Source organism: Ceratotherium simum, chromosome 24, assembly GCF_057802395.1.
Source record: "Ceratotherium simum simum isolate JZ-2026a chromosome 24, ASM5780239v1, whole genome shotgun sequence".
NCBI classification, from domain to species: Eukaryota; Metazoa; Chordata; class Mammalia; order Perissodactyla; family Rhinocerotidae; genus Ceratotherium; species Ceratotherium simum.
This window is the reverse complement of record NC_141923.1, coordinates 19,851,618-19,867,687: the sequence shown is the minus strand read 5'-3', so window position 1 is coordinate 19,867,687 and position 16,070 is coordinate 19,851,618.

Here is a 16,070-nt window from a genome sequence, read left to right as displayed (position 1 = left end):
CCTTGATTCTCCTCCTACAGTGAATACTGACGGTGTCCTACCCAGATCCCCTTCACTGCCAACGTACTGATATCTATCATCTGCTGGCAATATTGGCCAATCACAACTCACACTTACACTCTTCTTTGGAGAATTTCCTTCAGCCAAATGGGAGCCATTTTTCCCTAGAACAGGATACAGCAAACTACAGCTAGCCTACAGCTCAAATCCAAGCTCATCACCTGTATTTGTGAGTAAAGTTTTACTGGAACACAGCCATGCTCATTTGGTTATACATTGTCTCTCATACTACAATGACAGAGTAGTTGCAACAGATACTAAATAGTCTGAAAATCTAAAACATTTACTATTTAGACATTTACTGAAAAAGTTTGCTGATCCCTAGTAAGCACAAACGTGTGGATGATTCTGTGTTCTAATTTGTGCTCCAGAGTTTAGAGCTTTCTCACAGGATCATACCAAAGCTGATCTCCAGCCAAGACCACATTAGTGTTTAGCATTTTCCCCCACCCTATTCTGCTTTCTTCATTCTCTTTTCCTGAGAGCACTCCCCAAATAAATAATTTACATAAAATTCAATGATCCAGACACTACTTCTAGGGAACCTGACCTAAGACACTTGGCACCTGGAGTTGTCCCAGGTAGCAGATATTAAGGATGGGATTCTGAAGTTGATTTCTCACTGGATGGATGGCAATCATGGTCACATCATTGGTTGTGGGAGGAGTTTTGATAGTCTGATCATCCGAACATACTGCAGCTGTGGGATTGCTAGGATTTTTCACTTGTGGGCTGTGCTGGGTACAGGTGGAAGGGGGTGCATTGGCTTGTGCAATATTTTGAGAATAACGGGAAATGGAGTAGAGGTAACAAGCATCATTGATTCCGTGAAAAAAAAAAATAACAGGCTTAGATCTATTAATCAACAAGTTAAAGCACAGTGTCAGAGTCAGAAGGACTCCTTGGAATCACTTAATGAGAATCTATTCTCTGCAGGGGGAGGACAGACACAACTGAATATCAGACTTGCTGAATTCTCAGCCTAGCAAATCCACTATGCCTAAGTCAGGGTCCTGATAGGGAAGGAGAGCACCCTCTGATTGGAGATGAGAATATTGGGAAAGGAGAACTTTCCATATTTAAGAACCTTGAATCCCCAGTTTCACCCAAACGTTTTGGGCCTGCAAAAGTGGCCCATTCCATATTGGAAGAAACAACCCTTCCTTTTGCTTGATGATTACACTAAGGCCTCAAATGGGACAATGCCTTACAGGACAATGCTTGCCCTCCGAAGGATCTATTCCCATCTCGCCTCCTGGACGGCATACTCATAAACAGAGTCACAGCTCAGTAAACTCAACTGGGGACTTGCTGGGCCTGTAACAGGAAAGGAGGTATTATTTGACAGAGGAGCTGCAGGACTCGCCAGCATGTACTCCAAAGAACCCAGAGGGTAAGTTACGAGTGGATCCTGAGGGTCCTGTTTCAAAGCAAGTGGAGAGAGCAGTATATAAAACAGAGTAATGGAGAGTTAGCTGATATATGGCCACTTGATACTTTGGCGAGGGTCTTGTGTTATATCTAACATACTGTTGGGATGGTTCAAATGTCTTAGCTGGTTTGCCAATGATCTGCCTGGAAGAGTAAGGTGGGAGGGTCAGCGACAAGGAGATTGGGAAATAGACGTATGGGAACAAAGGATGAGTTTCACTGTACTAAATATGAATGCCCACCAGAGAATACCCACTGAAGAAGTGGCACTAAATCAAGTAGACAGAATGACTCAGTGTGTAAATGTGAGTCAGTTTCTTTATTGGCTAACTACTGGTTGCACAATGAACTTCTGCAAAGAGTAGCCATAGCTAAGAGGGTAGATATTATATTAAATGTTCTTATGACACACACTAATAATAATAATAAATAAAAAGGAGGGAGCAAACTTTTAGAGGTGATAGATAGGCTTATGGCATAGATTATAGTCATGGTTTCACGGGTGTGTACTTAACTCTAAACTCATCAAGTTGTATACATTAAATATGAACAGCTTCTTTTTTTATTCAATCATATCTCAATAAAATGGCTTAAAAAAAAAAGAGTGCCCATGGTAGCAGAGACGGAGACTAAGCATGGGTCTAACAACATGGGGAACCTCCCACCACGTCTAAGATTCTATAGTGGAAGCAGAAAAATTCAGAATGTTATTCCCTCTCGTGTTCCATACCCTTATCTCCATCTTCCACACACATCGCCATATTTGTAAAAGTGTTTTAATTGGGTTTGTTTTAAGATACAAGGAATGCACAGTCTGAGCCTCTCTAAATATGTCTCCTGCAGTGTCCTTGACATATTTGTGAAAGCTGATTCTTGGCTTAACCTTCAACATTTTGCTAATTCCTGCACCTTTAGCCTGAGGTTGCACCACAAAATAAACCTCAGGTTACCTGTTCTTTCAGTTTTTTGGTTGATAATGTAACATGTCATAAGGGTAAGAATTTCCCTGTAATGAGATACATTTGTGTTGAAAGCTTCTGCTATATTTCTATCTATAGACAATAAATTTAAGAAGAAGATCATGAGTCCTAGCCTTGAACCTATACACAGAATGAAATGTGGGGAGGGGGTAGAGAAATTGTTTTTACTAATCATCATTCTGTAAAAATGGCAACTTTCCTCCCATTTCTATCCCATGTGGACTTTATCGCAGTCCTCTACGTTTCATTAAGTGAGACCCTTGCTCAGTTGTCCCTATGGCCTAAAGCGTCAGACAAGATTGAGGCTATACTGTCATGGAGGGCAGAGAAATAAAAGGAAGCCTACCCTGGATTTACTGCCCTCGAACTAGAGGTTGAAAGAACACCTTGATCAAAACAGTAATTTCGGAAGTCTCTGAAAATTGGCATGTAATTTGTTTTCTTTACTGTTTAATTTTAAGATAAATCTAGAAATCCACAGTCGTCTTCTGATATAATTGAAGGCAAAGCTTCTTTTTGAGGTGCAGAAGAAAAATAAGGAACTCACAGACCTACTTTTAAAGTGTGAATGAAGCGTTTTAAGAAGCGTATATTCTGAAGCAAGATAGAGTGGGATATTTCAGAAGAAAACGTCTGTCCTTTGCTAAAAATTGCATTCTTAATCATCATCTGAAGTACATCTTCTCCTTTTTTTGAGACTCATTTGGTTTGGGACTTTATAAAAGGTGTAAATGTAATAAAAATGTTTGGGGGAGCCAGCCCCGTGGCTTCGCAGTTAAGTGTGCGCACTCCGCTACTGGCGGCCCGGGTTCCAATCCGGGCGCGCACCGGCGCACCGCTTCTCCGGCCATGCTGAGGCCGCGTCCCACATACAGCAACTAGAAGGATGTGCAACTATGACATACAACTATCTACTGGGGCTTTGGGGATAAAAAGGGAAAAAAAAGGAGGAGGATTGGCAATAGATGTTAGCTCAGAGCCGGTCTTCCTCAGCAAAAAGAGGAGGATTGGCATTTATGTTAGCTCAGGGCTGATCTTGCTCACAAAACAAAACAAAACAAAAAAATGTCTGGATGAGATTTCTCTGTAATTTCCACCAAGACTAAATATTCAGGGAAATTCACTTGTGTTCCATGATGTGGATAAAGCAATGGTTTTGACATCAGAATTTATTTTAAATCCAGGCTTTGTAGATGAATACTCTCTAACAAGACTCTCTGAGTCTCAGTTTTCTCATCTCTAAATGGGTATACTCCACCTTAAAATTGTGTAGTAACTATGAAATTGGATGACATATATGCAAGTGCCTGGCACAGAAATGGTAGAATCTCAGTTGATCTTCATTTTTTTCTATTATTATTCTTCTCTTAAGAAAAAAAATAAACTAAATAATTCCTGGATTATCAGTGCATGAATATGTGTGAGTTTTGCAACATTTTTAGTCTTTTGAAAATCCATTCTGGATTATGCTTTTTTATTTTTACAACATAATCACTCTGAGGTCAATATATATAATGCATTTCATGTGATACTGAAGTTCAATTTCTGATTTTACATGATACCGAAGTTCAATTTCTGTTATTTATATATATAAGTACCTTCTTAGGGATTTTTACTTTTTGAGGTAAATTGCTACAATAGGAATTATCTTGGTCTTCTAACAAGGTCTGTGTTTGATTCATAATCTACCTAAATTACTTAGCTTCAGATTTCTCATCTGGGAAATGGGGACAATACAGTTAGTACTGGATCAAAATGAGTTAATTATAGGAAGTGCTAAGAAAAAAATAAGTGTATTAGTCACCTTTGAAATAAATCTAGCTACCTAAGTGAAAATTAATTTCCCCAGATATTTTAATCCAAATTAGTTATTAAACTATATACTTTTTCTAATTATTAATATTTTGCCATTATTTTTATGTTAGTTGCTTCTCTTTTAGTAGCCCGAGAAGAATTGATCAAGCGGAGTGTGAAGAAAAAACTAATAGCTCAAGAAGTAGTAAGATATATTTAAAAATAAGTCACTACAAAACAATACATAACTCAGCTGGTCTGATTCTAATCCTTGAGCAAGACACAGACATCTCAATAAACAACAACAAAAAATAAAAACACCAGAGAAAACTACCATCTTATTATCATCCCCAAAAACATTGGATTAAACTAAATCATCAGATTAAAAGTTTCATTTGTGTGTATCCATCTATTAGAGAATTTTGAGAAAGTATCTGGATCATAGTGTTAGTTGTTTTGTTCCATTTTTACCTAAGAATCCTAACCTATGCAACATTGTTTATTTCAATATTATTGGTAACCTACAGATAAATAGATGTCCGCTATCTGAATATAGTATATAGTTATTTTTAAATTCAGCCACCTTCTCCTCCTGGGTATGGAGACCTAAGAACCAAAAAATGCCCTTCTGTAAGATTCTATGATTCTTCTTTTCTTCTTCCCAGAGTGAGTTGGTGAGGCCAAAAATACTGAGTAATACCCAAGTGACTTTCATCTCCATTTTGAAGTGCATACCTGAGTTGGATCTGTTTATTTGGAATTTTCAGATTCTCTTGGGTTATGTTAAATGCACACTAGAATTAAAACAGAAAAGGAACTAAGGCATATACTTTCCTGTAAGACACTAAAGAATCAAAATGTTTAGGAAGTACAGATGACAGATCATATCTCTGGTTCAAAATTTTCTTTATACAGTCTTCTCATCACATTTTATTTTTAAATTGAAGGTTGAGATAAATTCAACTTAGACCCAATTACATTGCTGAATGTGATAGGAAACATGGCTACATTGCCTATCAGAGGATGCACAAAATTTCTTGGATAATCCCTGATAAAAGCAATGAGCACCATGCAACAGATTTCTTGAGAGCCTTCCCTATATAAGAAGTAAGGGGACAACCCTAGAGCTGGAAAGCAGCTCCTTCTGAAAAATATGTGACCTTTGGGCAACAAAATACTGAGGCTGGGGGTGGCAGTGTGTTACAAATGCTACAAAATGGATGAACCATGAGGATATTATGCTAAGTGAAATAAATCAGTCACAAAAAGACAAATACTGTGTAAGTCCACTTATATGAAGCATCTTGAATACTCAGATTTATAGATACAGAAAACAAAATGGTAGTTGCCAGGGGTTGGGGATGGGGGGAATGGTGAAAACATTGTTGAATGGGTACAGAGTTTCACTTTTGCAAGATGAAAATTGTTCTAGCTGCTCTTTGTGCCTACTGATCACTTCCCCTTCACTCATTGATTCAACTAGACCTTTGCATTTCACCTTCTGTAGCTACTGCCAATTTATTGATTTTTTTTTGTCATTTTACCTTTCTGAGCCATAGTTTTATTCCTGACCGCACATTGGAATCATGATGAGAGCTTTCAAATACCTCAGTCCTACCCTAGACCATTTGAATCAGAAATGCTAGGGGTAGGGCTGGGACATTTTCATGTTTAAAAGGGGGATTTTATGCATAATGTGGTTTGAAAACAACTATTTTAAACCTTTCCTTATTTTTCCTCCTATTTAGTCTTATCTTCCTTTGTCTCATTCCTTCCAGGTCTTACTAAGTAAAAGGAAAGTTAGTATTTTATGAATCCATTCTTAACTGTTAATAGTTGATATTTCACAAAAATATTACCTTTTCTTAGGGAAAAAAGTAGATATAAACATTTGTATTAAGCAAAATATAATGACAATTAGTGACAATTGCTTGTATCAGAAAAATGTTATATTCAGTCCTTAACCAAGTGGAGTTTTTTGCTCCTTCCCACAAATATGGTAGAGATGATTACTTACCCCATCCATAATTGGGCCCACCCTAAGATATATATTTCAGATGTGCCAGATTTTTATTATTCTCTTTGAAAAAAATGACAAGAGTTAGAATGTGTTCACAGCAGCCTTTTTCAAACCACAAAGTCAGATTCTTTGGTCAAACAAATTTAGGATAGCCTGCTTCCTATAATCGTCTCCTGGAAATTACCATTTTTTAGCTTGTAAAAAGACTCACGAAAATCCCAAAACCAAATGAACAAATATATACTTTTTTGCATATTACTTAGCACTCTCTGAATGTATTTCCCCTCTGTAACATTTTATCAAAGTGCATCTGGATACTAGTGTTCAGAAGAACACTGCTTGGGAAATGTCATTATACAGTGTTATGGGCTGAATTGCCTCTCCCAAATATTCATATGTCAATGTCCTAACTACCAGTATCTCAGAATGTAACTGTATTTGGATATAGGCTCTTTCAAGTGGCAGTTATTAAGTAATTAAGGTAATTATTAGGTAATTGAGGTTAAATGAAGTCATTAGGGTGACCCCTAATCCAATATGAATGCTATCCTTAAAAGAAGAGGAGAGGGGCCGGCCCGGTGGCACAAGCGGTTAAGTGCGCGCTCTGCTGCGGCGGCCCCGGGTTCGCTGGTTCGGATCCCACGCACCGACGCACTGCTTGGCAAGCCATGCTGTGGCGGCGTCCCATATAAAGTGGAGGAAGATGGGCACAGATGTTAGCCCAGGGCCGTCTTCCTCAGCAAAAAAAGAGGAGGATTGGCGGATGTTAGCACAGGGCTGATCTCCTCACAAAAAAAAAAAAAAAAAAGAAGAGGAGATAAGGACACAGACAAGACCCTATGAAGACAAAAGGAAAAGACAGCCATCTACAAGCCAAGGAGTGAGCCCTCAAAATGAAACCGACCTGCCAATACCTTGATCTTGGAATTCTAGCCTCCAGAACTGTGAGAAATAAATTTCTGTTGTTTAAGCCTCCCAGTCGATGGTACTTTGTTATGGCAGCCCTAGCAAACTAGTATATACAGTAAAGTCATATATTGCATATTTTCAGGCATTTGCTGCTTTTAATGAAGATATGCATTAAGAGAAGTTTATTAGGATAGAGTTAGTGATACTTTAATATCAACATCTATAATTTTAACACCACTGTAAAGTTCCAGTACACTGCAGCCTGCAAAGCATGGCATTTTTTTATTATTACCAATAATCTGCTAAAGTCAGGGTAGAAAGTATTTTTTGTCCATTTCATAAATGAGGGAAAAGTCTCATGAAATTGAGTGATTTATACAAAGCCACAAATCCAGAGAATGCTGGAAGGCCAGAACCCAGGCCCTCTGATTCCACGTCAAGGGCTAAAACACAGAATAAAGTCATTATTATAGAATTGTCTCACCATAAGCAATCAAGAAACACTTCTCAAATGGCAAATTAACAACATACTTGTTCACTTAAGAATCACCCCAGTAAGAATTATTAACTGGCTTCCATCTGTGGGAATTTTTTTTCTATAAGCCATGCATTTCTAAAGAAATTTTTAATTAATCATTTATAGCTTAGATAAGAAATACCTGCAGTCAGATTGCTTGCTTAATATACAACAGGATTCTTTATAATGGATTTGTAAATATTTCTTGGGAAACTAGAAAGTGTAGTGCCTAGTATATGTGTGAAGGTGTGAAATGAGGGGTATGAGAAAACTGAATCCAGGTAACATGATGCCCTAAAAGAGAATGGAGAAGATATAAATTAAGTGTATAAAGAATGAGAAAGATTGCAGAGTCTGGAAAAAATATATTGCTCTATAATAGTAAATATAGACTATTACTTTAATTTACCTGATATATTGGGAATTTGAACCTATTTAATTCATGTAATGCTTGAAAATATTTCACATATTAGGATATATTTTAGTTAAAACAAAATCCAGTAGCTTCATTCTAATAAAAAGAAGGCATTTGCACAGTATGGTTTTCATTGCAACATCAATTCGCCATCATAATCAATGCATATTGTCACTCTGGTTTGTTCTGTGTAAACCAGAGATGACCAGCAACACAGACACCCACATCTGTGCTGGTGGATCAATGAATACATCATACAATTTATTAATATCTAGCTCTTGAAATATTTAAATTTCAAATACTGTTTTGAGTCATGATAAGTTACACATGCCAACTAATCAATTCATTATGTGTGAATAAATAATTGATGTCCCTTTCTTCCCCCTTCTGTTAGTTTTTAAGAGAATGAATTAATAGGATTGTCTCCATTTAATTTTTCCATATTTATAAGGGTTAACATATTTATGTTTTGAGAAAATGCAGAAGGAAACAAAAAAAGCCATAAAGCTTATAAATGGTCCTAAATATACCACCTGTCTTTGGAGTCAAGATTTTTCTTTAGGTGAATTTAGGGCATTCGTTTACTTTGATCATAATAAATCACCATCATTATCTACTCACTCATGTGCATTTGAATCATGACAGGATGAAGTGTCAGCAACTACATAAATATGAATATTCTACACATAATCAAAATTGCAACATAATGACTAACATCATGCCTAAAGGGAAAAGCAAGACTTCCAGAAAAAGATCCATGAAGGCACTTGATTCCGGCATGTTTTATGTAGAAAGCAGAGGTTATTTCTGAAGAGATTAGCCTTAATCATGCTAAGTATTTGCAATCAGCATTACACTATTTTTCCAGGCGTAGGATTGAATATTGCACAATGCTGGGCTCAAAACACACTTGCTCTTTTATCTTTACAAAACCCATCAGCTTTTATTCTAATTCACTGAAATATTTCATAGTATTGGCAATTTCCCATCAACTAGTCCAAAGAATGGACTTATAAAAACGACATTCCCTTTTCTCTTAATGGTGTCAACTTAAATGATGAATGTGATAAAATACTGTGTGATTTTAAAAGTATCTTCGATATTTAAGTATTAAGTATCTTAACTGTAAGACTTAACAAACAACATGTTCACCACAATTTTATTCATAACACATGTGGAACAGTCTAAACCTTAGACAGCTAACAAATAAATATATTGTAGAGCATTTATATATCATGTGATAACACTGCACCATTATAATGTGTACTAACAAATTTTAATAAATTAGGAATATGCTTACAATAAAATGTGACAATAAAAATGGAAGAAACCCTATATAAATATGAGATCAATGGTATAAGGAAAACACACTGAAAATACACCAAAAATATTTTCAGTGGTGTCTCCTTATAAGGATTAGAGGTGATTTTGTTATGTTTTGAAATATTTCTACATGTTTCACATTTTTTATAGCGGTCATGTGATAATTATATAATTGGAAAATATGTATTTTTATTGATAGCTCTGTGTACTCTTGGGCATGGTCCATTTAAATTCATCGAAGCACCATCAAAGTGAAGTACACCATACACTCTTCCATGCCTTGGCAAGATTCCAATTTCTTAGAAAACACCCTGTGCTTCACCCCACTCTCAGACTCTTCATTCTTTTCATTCCATATGTAAAGAGCAAAGGTAGAGGTTCTGGGTATTTTCACCATAAGTAGCTTTGCCGTAGACATCTTTGCTGCAAGCATTTTTGCCACAGAACTAATTGGCTGTAAGGCAATTTTGCCGTAAAAGATAAAATAACTGGTTGAGAGTTTGGTTAAGATAAAATAACTAGTTGACAATTTGGTTTCAACTGGTTGGCAGTTTGGTTTCATTTCTCCATTGATGCAATTCTCTCATTTTTATACTATATAAATCTTACATTTCCCATAGAACTTTGGAATGTCCATCAACGGTCATGTGACAATATGCCAAGAAGGCTTTTCACAATGCAATAAAAATCTCAGTTACAAATATACATCCTAGTATTTGCAAACTCATACCTCTCCATGAACGAAGATATTTTAGCAAAAAAGAAAAAGTGCAATAGATGCTGAACAAGAAGACGAATCAACAAGCAAAAAAAAAATTATAATATTATAAACAAAAGACTTCGAAGACAAGTGCTTAGTACAATCCACAAAATAAAGTGAAGTTATTTGTGCAGTGTTAACATGAATCTATACACATTTAAAATGTATTCAGATATTTTGTATTTATTTCGCAATAAAGTCTTTAATTTTGTTGTTCATTTTTCCTGTTTCATTGTATCCTTTTTAGTGTCCTTTTTTAGTTTTTCCTTATTTTCTCCTTTACGGCAAAATTGCCTTATGGCTAATTAATTATGCGGGAAAATATTTGCAGTGAAAATGCTTGCAGCAAAGATGTCTGCCCCAAACGTGCTTATGGCAAAAGTACCAGGCAAGCAATGTAGGGTGCAGGAAGCTTTGTCAGAGCCTGATCAGCGTTGATGGCTTTATTCTGTTCTCTCACAGTGTCTTTTTTCATGGACCCATACTAATTGCATGACTTCTCTTGACCAATATGCAGCAAGAGCAAGACCGTGGCCACGCAGTAGGAGAATCAACCAGTTATAGTAAGAGCTTGATATACTGAATGGTGATGCCAAAGAAAGGGTTTTGATGTGGAGCTTAGAGATGGGGATTTAAACCTTATCCTGGCAATTAATTAGCTATCACACCATTTAACCTCTCTGAGTCTGATTTCTTTGCATAATATGGGAAAAACATTGTCTATATCACATGCACCATTTCAGACCTATCACCACATGCCTGACACTGGGCAACTTCATGTCCCACGCGGGAGCAAGCAGCCTCGACAATTGCAATGCTATCATTTTGCAGTGGAGAAATATGAGGCTGATTTCTTGCCTTTTCCTTCAACTGTGAAGATGAGAATAGTTACTTAATATTAATGAAATCTGACTTTCTGACTTCTCTCTGCTTAATTTTGCTTTTAAAAATAAACACAGTTATTCAAGTCTTTTAACAAATGTTATCAACCTTCCCTTCATGTTTGACAACTAACTCTGTTCCATATCTATGACTGTGTATAAATAATTTTCAAACCATTTATTTGATGGAGTCAAACAGCAATTGATGCAGAAAAAAAAGAAAAAGATAAAAATGCGAAAGCATTCCAAGTGAGACTGGACAAAAGTGACTATATCTACAAAGTAATCCCACTTCTCTAATTGGTTAACAAGGAAATGGAATGGGAAGAATAATCCACTGAAAATACACTTTAAAAAAAGCAAATTAACTGTCTGGCATCTCACAGATTAAGTAATTTGATTGGAAGAAATTTTAAAGTCAAGTAAATGCTGAGTGTCCAGAGTCTGCATTTCAATTTCCCACATATTGCATATAAGACATCTTCTCCATTATGTGTTAGATCAACTAACTTACTCCTTAGAGGAGGGAGGCAGATGGGAGGGCACTGTTAGGGCTCAATTAGAAATAGATAGAAGAGATGAAACTTGAAATTACTTGCTTTGAACCATCCATCACAAGGCCACAAGTGAGCATAGTAGGATGTCTACATGTTAGTAATATTTTCCCCACTACTACTAACTTTTGGTCTTCTACTGTCATGAAGATGACATCAAAACTTCTACTGGAAAATAATTGCTATTTCCCATTCTGTCAATACGTTGAGGAGAGGCGCAGCTCGTAATGTCTCTGTTCTTCTCTATATTCTCATCCTAGGTCGTCTCTTTCTGTTCAGTTCATAAATATTATCTTATGTTCATCACTCCCCAATTTATCTAGTCATAACTTTTCTCTGAGTGTGACTCAAATGTTCAATTGCCTTTTAGACATTTCCATTTTGGGTGTCTAATAGGCATCTCAACTTTAAATTAGTCCCCACCCTACAAAGCAATACTGATCTCATATTCACCTTCAAAGTCTTCAATCTCAGTTACAGGCAATAACTTTCACCAGCTGCTAAAGCCAAAATCTTGTAGTCATCCTAACTGTCTCTTTCCCTTGCCTTCATCCATCAGTCTCTGATCTAGTTCTATTCATTTTTAAATTAAAAAGCTATCCCAAGTCTAGATCCTTCTCCCTATCTCCATTATTGTAAGTGCAACAAATTTGGAGACAGGGCTGGGCCTGTTGCATAGTGGTTAGGTTTGGTATGCTCTGCTTCAGCAGCCCAGGTTTGTGGGTTTGGGTCCTGGGAATGGACCTACCCCACTCATCAGCCATGCTGTGCTGGCAACCCAAATACAAAATAGAGGAGGATTGGCACGGATGTTAGCTCAGGGTGAATCTTCCTCAGGAAAAAAAAAAAAATGGAGACAATATTATTAGCTATTAGTTTCAAAGGAATAGGCAAGTCACATCAAAATAGGCATTCTAGGAATATGTAGCAAAGAAATAGAAAAATTTTAGGACCATGGAATTATTCAGCTGCTGTTAAGGGCAAAAGGCTTCTCAAAATGTTTTTGAAATATTGTGTTTAACAGTTTAAATGTGTTCATTTGCTCAGAGCTTTTTGTTTTATTTTTTTTGCATGTTAATCTTGACTTTTTTATTGATGTCATAATAGTTTCTAACATTGTGAGATTCCAGTTGCACATTATTATTTGTCAGTCACCATATAAATGCACCCCTTCACCCCTTGTGCCCACCCCCCAACTCCCTTCCCCCTGGTAACCACCAAACTATTCTATCTGTGTGTTAGTTTATATTCCACATATGAGTGAGGTCATACAGTGTTTGTCTTTCTCTCTCTGGCTTATTTCACTTAACATAATACCCTCCAGGTCCCTCCATGTTGTTGCAAATGGGACAATTTTGGCTTTTTTATGGCTGAGTAGTATTCCATTGTATATATATACCACATATTCTTTATCCAATCATGCTCAGAGCTTTTAATATGGAAATATTAATGAGGAATTTCACAGAGGGTGATATAGTATAAAGGGTATTGAAAATATTTGAACATAGAACCTGTTGATTTGAGGAGAATTCCACACTAGTTTAGGAAATATTGCCTTGAATAAAACTTAGAGACTTAACATTTGTTTGCTTGTTTGCACTTCCAAATGCAAGATGTTTATTCAGTTTAAGCTTTGCTGTTATTTTTGCTATTGTTGTTTTTGTTGGATCTTTTCATTTTCCCAAACTAAACACTGGAATATTCTAAAACTTAGTTCTTTAAATTATTTTTTCTAATCTCTCCAAGTGATTATTTCACTCCCATGGGTTTAAATATTATCAGTAAATTAAGAAATTTCATGTCTATTTCTAATAACTACCCCTCACTTCCTACTGAACATCTACACTTGGATATTCAAGAAGCATCTACTGGTTATCTCTTTATTTGCCCCCATCCCAACCAGCTCTGTCTTGGCTTTCCATTTTAGTAAATAACAACTCCATTTTTCCAGTAACTTAAGCTAAAGAAACACTTGGGGTCATCCTTGACCTTCCTCTTCTTTTCTCATGCTGTATATCCTATTCCTCAATTACCACTGGAGTCCTAGACATATTCATTTCGGCCAAGACCACTAATTTATATCATTTAACTCCTGTAAGCCATATCCCTCCTCTGCTCAACACCCTCCATTGTGTTCTCATCTCACTCAGAATAAAAGCCAAAGTCTCTACCATGGCCTAAAAGTTCTTACTCAATTTGCCCCAAGCTTCTTCTCTTACTTCAGGTCCCTACCACTCCCTCTTCTTTCTACTCTTTAACCGACATGTTCTCTTTGTTGTTCATAAGATATGCCAATCATGCTCCTACCTTAAGGCCTTTGGACTTAGTTTCTTCTGTGTTAAATGCTCTATCCAACAATCTCTCCACAGCTTGCAACTTACTACTTAGTTCAGGTTTCTGTTGGAACACTGACTTATCAGAGAGGTCTTCCTTGACTGGCCTATCTGAAGTAGTCCTTATATTTCTTGATAATTTTATTTCTTTACCATGCTTTACTATTTTTTCATATTACTGTGATGGTTGATTTTGTGTGTCAACTTGGCTAGGCTGTCATGCCCAGTCGTTTGTTCAAACACTAGTCTACACATTGCTGTGAAGGCATTTTGTAGACATGAGTAACATCTATAGTCAGTTGACTTTAAGTAAAAGAGATTACCCTTGACAATGTGAGTAAACCTCATCCAGTTAACTAAAAGCCCTAAGAGCAAAAACTGAGGTTTCTTGGAGAAGAAGGAATTCTGCTTCAAGACTGTAACATAGAAATCCTGCCAGAACTTTCAGCCTGCCAGCCCCAGAGACTTCAGTTCCAGCCTGAAATATCTACTCCTGCCTGAATTTCCTGCCCTACAAATTTCGGTCTTGCCTGCTCCCACAATCGCATGAGGCAATTCCTTAAAATAAATCTCCTTATTCACACACATACACACACACACACAGACATCCTATTGTTTCTGTTTCTCTGGAGAACCTGGACTGATACAACTACTTATTACCACCTGATGTATTATTTGTTCATTTGTGTATTTTCTTTCCCTATGTCATTAGAATACAAATCTGTGAGACAGGAATTTTGTTTCTTTGGCGTACTATTACATATCATCTTCTAGAAATGTGCCAGCAACATAACAGGTCCTTACAAAATGTGTATTGAATGAATAAATGAATGTCATTTTGTTTGCAACTTAAATCAGGGTAATCAAAGCAAAATAACAACAAAATAGAACAAACAAACAGCCTGCACTTTATGAATTCACCACGTACCTGTCACATAATTTTCACAAGTACAGTCTTGCGTCGCATAATGACGATGTTTCAGTCAATGACGGGCCGCATATACGAAGGCGGTCCCATAAGATTAGTACCATACAGCCTAGGTGTGTAGTAGGCTCTATGATGGTCACACGATGTCAAAATTGCCTAATGACACATTTCTCAGAACTTATTCTATCGCGAAGCGACACATGACTATATTTCTAGGAAATTATCTGTCTACGTCCATACACAAAGTGTAAAATTAGTCAGCAACATCATCTTATGTATCTTCTCATTTAATCTCACAATCTTAGGACATATTTAATAAGTGCCAGAAATTTTCACATTTGTGATATTTAATTTTCATAAACATCTTACAAGGTAAGTAATTGTACTGTATTTAAAATATAAGAAAACTAAGGCTCAAAATGGTAATTGGGGTAAAACATAATTTTGTTGTAAGACGGAGTGGAATATTGCATTTAATAGAGAATTAGATTAAAACACATACTTTGTTATTAGAATGAATGTAGATAATCAGAAGGAACATGTGTTCTTGCTTTTTTATTAAATTTCCAATGCTATTGCATGAATCCAGCCTTGCTTCATCTTGCTATAAAGGAACAATAATATTATGGACTGAGGAGGTTGTAAAGTGTGTTTGTTGTTAGTGCCATGGAATCCATTCTAACTCCTAGTGACCGTGTGTACAGCAGAGTGGAACACTGCCCAGTCTTTTGCGTCATCCTCTCACCTCCCACCACTCTCAGACAATGCTCTGCTGCTATTCACAGCATTTTCACGGCCAGTTTTTTCAGAAGTGGTGGCCAGGTCCTTCTTCTTAGTCTGTCTTAGTCTGGAAGCTCCACTGAAACCTCTCCACCTGCTAGGTGACCCTGCTAGTGTTTGAAATACCAGTGGCATAGCTTTTAGCATCACAGCCACACACAGCCACCATAGTATGACAAGCGACAGACGAGTGGTGTGGCTCCCTGACTGGGAAATGAACCCCGGCCATGGCAGTGAGAGCACCGAATTTTAACTACTAGACCACCAGGGCTGGCTTGTTAAAGAGTTACATGAGGTAATTTATATGACAGCTCCTATTATAATTTATAACAGATGTAGAATTTGAAAATTATAAGCTTTGACTTCTTCAAATTCATTCTTGATT